Here is a 6,784-nt window from a genome sequence, read left to right as displayed (position 1 = left end):
ATTGTATGGCATTAAAAGATTTATAAATTTCACTATTTTGAATCAATAGGATTGTCCTCAAACATCTTGCAAAAGTATTACTCACTAATTGAGGCTTTATAATGTCTGAATAAACAAACATTAAATCGCGGGTATGATTTGGTGGAGCTGCTTGGGGTGTTATAGAGGGATGAAAAGTTGATGTTACAATTTCATCTTCATTGATGTTTCTCTCAATAGGAGGTGATTGAGAATTATGCAAAATGTCCAAAAGCTTTTCTCTGTTTATTTCTTTATAAGGTATTTCTTGCAATATTATTTTCATAATCTCTTCGATAGATTCGTAATTGTCTTTATACAGAGGTACATTAATCTCCCCATCACCCACAGGAACTGTTATTGTAGTTAGAGGGGTTTCTGAATTATAAGATCCAAATGTTTGCCCTACTGAATAATCAGGTCCTTCACATTCAATTTCCATGATATGTTCTGATGGACCACCATCTCTTGAAGTATTAATTATTTTAACAGAATCTGGTTTAATTGTGGCGCATTTTGTAAATTCATCTATGACGCTTTTCACACGACTATCAAAATTTTTCTCCTCTAAACTGGCCCCAAGAATTATTTCATCACGTGGAGGCTCTTCTAATGAGAATCCATTTCTCAAAAGAAAAAGTAAACTGTGAAAAGGGGTGATCGTTGCATAAATTGGTATTTTCGTGGGTTTAACCCTCTTTTCATTATGAATCAATATAGTTCTTGGCTTTATTACTTTGGGCTTTGTACGTTCATCAGCTGTTTCAGCGACATTGAATGCAATTTCAGCGAGTCCAACGACCCAGTCGTCACCGAGGAAAAGCTTAGTCGGCAGTTTCGTCCGGAAATGTGCAAGTGTATTGCTTGGAAAATATTTCTGTGAGGAATTGCTGAGAAGAGTTAAATAAAACTCGTCTCTCATTTCAAGCGATGCCATGCTGTTTCAATAGATCAGATTGATTGATCCAATGGGGGGTGTTATCACCCTTAAATTTTACAAAGTACTGTAATTTTTTCCCCAAACCCCGGGTTTTTATAATTTTCTCTATTGGAGGGTATCCATTCTTGATTCTTACTTGCTGCAATTGTTGCTCATAAAAGCGACCAGAAATTGGCGTATTCTTATAATCACGGAGAATGTACATGGGAAATGGAGATTTATTAATTATACGATCAATGTAAAATTTTTCCTCGGTCCAACGGGGATGAAATCCTCTGTCAAAATTAGCTTTAGGCTTTGCAATACGTACAAGATCATCAATTTGCAATTTATGATGCTTATTGCCATACTTTTGTTCAAAAATTTTGTTCTTTTCTCTGTATAATCTATTCAATGTAGGAATATCTTCTTCTGAAACATCTGCGGGAGACATTTTTATAGTGGAGTGATAAGAACTATTGTACACACTTATTAATTTATTGAGAACATCAATATACCTGTTCGTTTTCTTATGAGTAAAATATCTGAACATTAATTGCTTTAGTGTTCTGTTAAAACGTTCAACTACTGCGCATTTTACGATGGGGTTGTAAGAAAAATATTGTGCAATATTCTTCTCCTCCAAATATTTTTTGAACACAGAATTCTTGAATTCTTTTCCATGATCTGATTGAACTTTCTCGGGGATGTTTCCACTCTTTTCAATTATGTGAGAAAAAGCCTTTGTAACCTCTTCAGCAGATTTACTCTTTAATATGCGTGCATATGCAAATTTAGAAAACACATCAATCACTGTTAAGATGAAAGTGTAATTGTCGTTAAATTTTTTGTACAGTTTCATGTCCACCAAATCAATTTCCCACAATTCATTAATGTTTGAAACAAAATATTTATTTTTCGGAAAATTCTTATTTATTGGATAATGCAAAGAATATACATCTTGCTCTCGCAAATAATTCTGAATTTCACGTCTACTGAAATTATCATGCTTCAATTTTTTGTACAAATTTTCTGGTCTAGCATATAGATAATTGCTATTGAGATTTAGATATTCATTATCTACTGGAGTGGTGACCATTGTATCTTCTTTCTTGATGGGAAATCAATTTGTGTTTGCCCAGATGAATCTTTTGCATTTTTCTTTATATAGCCACGGGTGCGTTTTGGGGATAATTTTGGTGCGGGGTGTTTCTTCCTAGATTTTGGCACAGCAATTGGTTTGGGCGATGGTGTATTATCTCCAGTTAAATTCTTAGTAGGAATACTGTAGACAGCTCCATCAAGTCCGGTAATTGTAAATGAATTGGGGATTGTAGATCTGCGAGATGGATCGGGATCGTATTTGGAAATATTCTTTAAAACTTGCTGTTGAACATCCCTTGGTAATCCTTCAAAGATATCTTCATCCACAAGATCCGTTGATCCATAATACTCTTCTTCGCCAGCCATGGAAGTATTATTATCAAAAACGATTTTAGATTCATCATTCTCAGGAAGCATTCCCTCTGGGGCAATGTCTTGAATCTCGTCATCGATAAACATTTCACCCCCTGTTGAAGTTACATTAGTCCTGTTCAAACTTGAAGGTCCTAAATATCGTGTTTGGGTGCCCACTGAATAAGTAGGCATTTTCAATCTTTCTTTTTCCTTCTCACTTTTTCTCGTGGGAATTGCTGGCTTTTTTCGTCTCAAATCAGATTGTTTTATTAGCGCCTGCCGATATCTATACCATTTATCGACATTATTAATCTTCTTGTTGGATAAAATTTTATAAATTTCTCGGTCTAGAGATGTAAGGCTTCTTTCAAAATTAATAAAGGGTTTTAACTCTTTAAATAATTCAGGGGTAATAATAATGTATCTTTCCAGTGGCTTTTTGCTCTTGTTCATTATGGCGATATTAGTTTACCAATAACACCTGATAGCAATGTAGAGATTAAAATTGGCAAAAAACCTTCCCCTTTCTGCATTAGTATTTTCCTCTTGGAGCACTGAGAGGTTTTTGGACAGACAATCTTTCGCATCTCATTTTTATATCTTTTCAGCCTGCCAAAAGATTTAGATGGAACTTTCAAATTGCCATTCAAAGTATTATGGATAATTTCTTGTATTGCTTTAATAGTGGATGGTGAACAATGCTTAATAATTGCTTTTCTCATCCCTTTCGGGGCATCTTTAAGCATATATAAAATATATTTGTTTTCCCTCAATTTCTGAAAAGGGTTTTTGGAGCTCTTCTTCTTCTTCTTTACTGTCTTTGTACGCGTCATGACTATTTAAATCCTCTTCAGTGCTAAAACACTCGCAAAAGTCCTTGTTGAAAATATTTGTACGGTATCTGAATATATCAGGTGTTTCCTGATTTAAATCTATCATGAGATAGCCGAAAGGTTGTTTAGTGCATTCCTTATATACACTCAGGAGATGATTTGGATTTTCGGGATGCAACTGACGAGCCAATGGAAAAAACTGAGATTTATCTCGCACATTTTTAAATATCACAATGTATTTCGCATTCAGGGATATTGTGCGAGAAAATCGAGATTGATAAAAAATATTTTGGCAAATAAAAATTATAGATATATTTTTGTGGTGTGATTCTTTAATAAAGAGATCACAGATGCGCGATTCATATTTCTTATCTGTCATTAGATCGTCGATAACAACTAATTTTGGAGATTTGTCATTAGCACCAATTTTATCCGGGATACCTTGGCATACTTTCAGATTAGGGATTTTTGGGAGACCTCCTACACTTCCATGTTCAGAGAAACACCAAAGAATTATCTCGAAATCAGTGTTGGTTATCTCTTTTAGGTTTTTTAAAATATCTGTGGAAAATGTAGATTTCCCACATCCTGAAGGGCCCGCCAAAATAATTGAAAAGGGGACTCTGAATTTAATCATTTCAATTTGGGTGAAGCATCAGTAATATTGGGGAGATTTAATATCAACTCCTATATATACACTTTTCTCCCTCATTCTCAATAAACGCTGTGAGAAGAACAAATCAAATGCAAAATGTGGAATTGCAACGCTGATAAGAAGATAGATCGAGCAAATGGGGGTGTAATGCAGAGTGCAAAAGTCGAGGAAGCGAAAAGAGAAAGAATAGTGTTTAAAATAATATATTTTTCATTTAATTGTCTCTGATATTACAACATTGAGGGTGATCTTCCATTATTTTCGTCTTCTGGAGGCGGAGTGAAATCTCCTTCATCACCCCAGTCAGATCTCTGAGAAGGTGCGGGAGGAACAGCCCTTACGTCAAATTGGGCTTTGGTGTACCGGTTGCCCACCAGTTGCATTCCTTGGAAACTCAGCTCCCACTCGCCGGGACGCACACATGAGATGACTTCGTCCCGCAGCTCCCGGGAAAAGGAGTTGGGCAACCATGCCTTCTGCCCCGTGGTGAAAGTAACAAGGACTTGATCTCCATACTTTGTTGTCTTCTTCTCCATCCTTTCTATGGGAAAATATTTTCCCACTTCCAGTGTGGTGGCTGACTTTGTTGGGGTGGTCGAATTAGCCCTCGTGAATGCTGTTTTGAGATCCTGTAAGGGAATAGAACAAAAATTAAAATCATGTCTACATAAAACCATTAGAGAGATAAAAGAACATGAAAAATTTATAGGGCGAGACTTACCATTTTTTTTAATATTGCGGTAAAGATGAAGATGTATCTGGGAGTTATCTGGAGATCTGGAGATTGTCTGGGAGCCAATGTTGCCTCTTTGATGATCGGATGAATTAATGATTTTTAACACCAATTCACTTTACAAGAAACCTCGGTCTCTATGCACATTTGCTAAAATAATTTCTTTCCCACGAAAATTCAGCTGGTATTAAATTTCATCTATCTTAGCTGGAAAAATGCTAAAGTCAAACGCTGAGGTCAATAATTTCACCATAATGAGAAATATTGTGAAATTATTTTTTTGTCGGCGATTGATTTTTTTCCCACCAAAAACTGCAATTATGCAGATCATCATCGAGGAAAACAGAATGGACAAAAAAAATTCCACGAAAACTGATCCGCTGCATTTCACACGCGCGCGAGGTGAATTTGATCCTCTTTTCCTCTTTTGCGCGCTCTGGCCCATAAGTGCAAATGTATGATTCATGTGCATTTCTTGTGATTTGCTATATGATGGGGAAATTGAAAATTGCAATGCTGCAAAAAATGTCAGGTCAACGATTCATGGGCGAAATTAGATTATAAATAGGCGGAAAAATTATTTGTCGTCACTTTTTAAGTACCCAGCAAGTCAAGTTGATTGATATCCCGCGTATTTTAAATTCGCAAAATCTGTTCAAGATGAGTGGTTTTGACGGTTTTAATTTGGAAAAAGTGACCGCGCTTCTTGTGAAAACAAGATCTGTGGCGGAAATTATTAATTACGCCTTAGAAGGCAAATCGGTTGCTGATCTCCTCAATTTACTTAGTGAGGAAGGAAGCAACATCCTTCTGGGTGAAATAATTTGCCGCATTGAGAATTGTGTAAAAAATGGTGCAGTGCTTAGCGAAGATGAGAAGAGAGTTCTTCTCAGAAGTGCCCTGGCCCATGGACAATCCTCATCATTGCAAGCAGACCGTCTGTATAGCATCCTATCAGATGGAAAATTTGCGGCGTCTATTGAGCCCTCTTTGAAAAAGAGAAGAGTGGACAATATCCCGAATTCTACTGGAAATATCAACACAGCCCCTTCATGCTCAACTGCAGCCTGTGAAATAATTGATTTGTGCGGGAGTGAACCGGAGGATGATGTCCTAGAGGAAAACCCTGTAAAAGGGCAGGGAGAAGTTGTGCAGACTGGCAGAGGAGGATCTATGGACACTCTTACCACTGCAAGGGATGAACCTGCTGAAGCCGATGAAGAAGATGATCAGCACCCTCAGCTTAAAATACTCGATAAATCCAAAAAATATAGCGAGTTTTTTAAGTTGACACAGCTGATCATCAACTTCAAGCTGAATAGACCTCAAAATTCTACAGGAGGAGATTGGTTGGAAGCAGGATTTGAATCACTCATTAGGGAAATACAGAAAGAATCCCTATCTGACGCAGATTCTGTGATTCTGAAGGTAAATATTTTATAATTTTAGAAACTTTCACACTTGAATTTCATCGTGAATAGATTTTGAGATTCTAAAAATTTATTTTCATTTATAGATTTTTGTAGCAGAAGAACCCACGGAAAATGGAATTTATATCGCAAAAAGGCTATTGAATGTCCTCACTGCAGAGGCAATCCTGGATATTATGGAAAAGGTATGTCTTAGAAGCATTTTAATTTTTTCTCTGATTTGACAACATTATTTACAGTTGATTTGATACATATTCCAGATTCATCAAAGTACATCAATGTTCAGTTCAAGTGAGGTTCTGCAAGTGAGGGCATATCTACTACATCCCACCGAAGGAAGGGGAAGACATCACAACCCTGATGGGATGGTGTCGCATAATATCCGTCGATTCAAAAATAAGAGTGCCGTGGACTTTCAGAATTCTCGGAATAATTGTCTCCCAATCTCGCTCATTGTGGGTAAGTCCCTTTTAACTAATAGTGCTGAGGCGGGCAGGACAATTTATCGGTACCAGAGATATAACAATGTTCTTAAGCAAGATGCAGAGAAATTTGTTCTCAGCCTCGGGATGAAACCTTCAAACGAAGGAAAATATAATTTAGAATTAATTCAAAAATTTGTCCAAAAAGAGCAATATCGTTTTAGGGTAAATGTTTATAACAAACTAAATGATTTCAAAAGTATTATTCTGGCAACAAAAAAGACGCAAGAAAATATCGATAAAGTTATAAATTTAT

The sequence above is a fragment of the Phlebotomus papatasi genome, chromosome 2, assembly GCF_024763615.1.
Source record: "Phlebotomus papatasi isolate M1 chromosome 2, Ppap_2.1, whole genome shotgun sequence".
Taxonomy (NCBI): Eukaryota; Metazoa; Arthropoda; class Insecta; order Diptera; family Psychodidae; genus Phlebotomus; species Phlebotomus papatasi.
Note: the sequence above shows the minus strand (reverse complement) of the source record.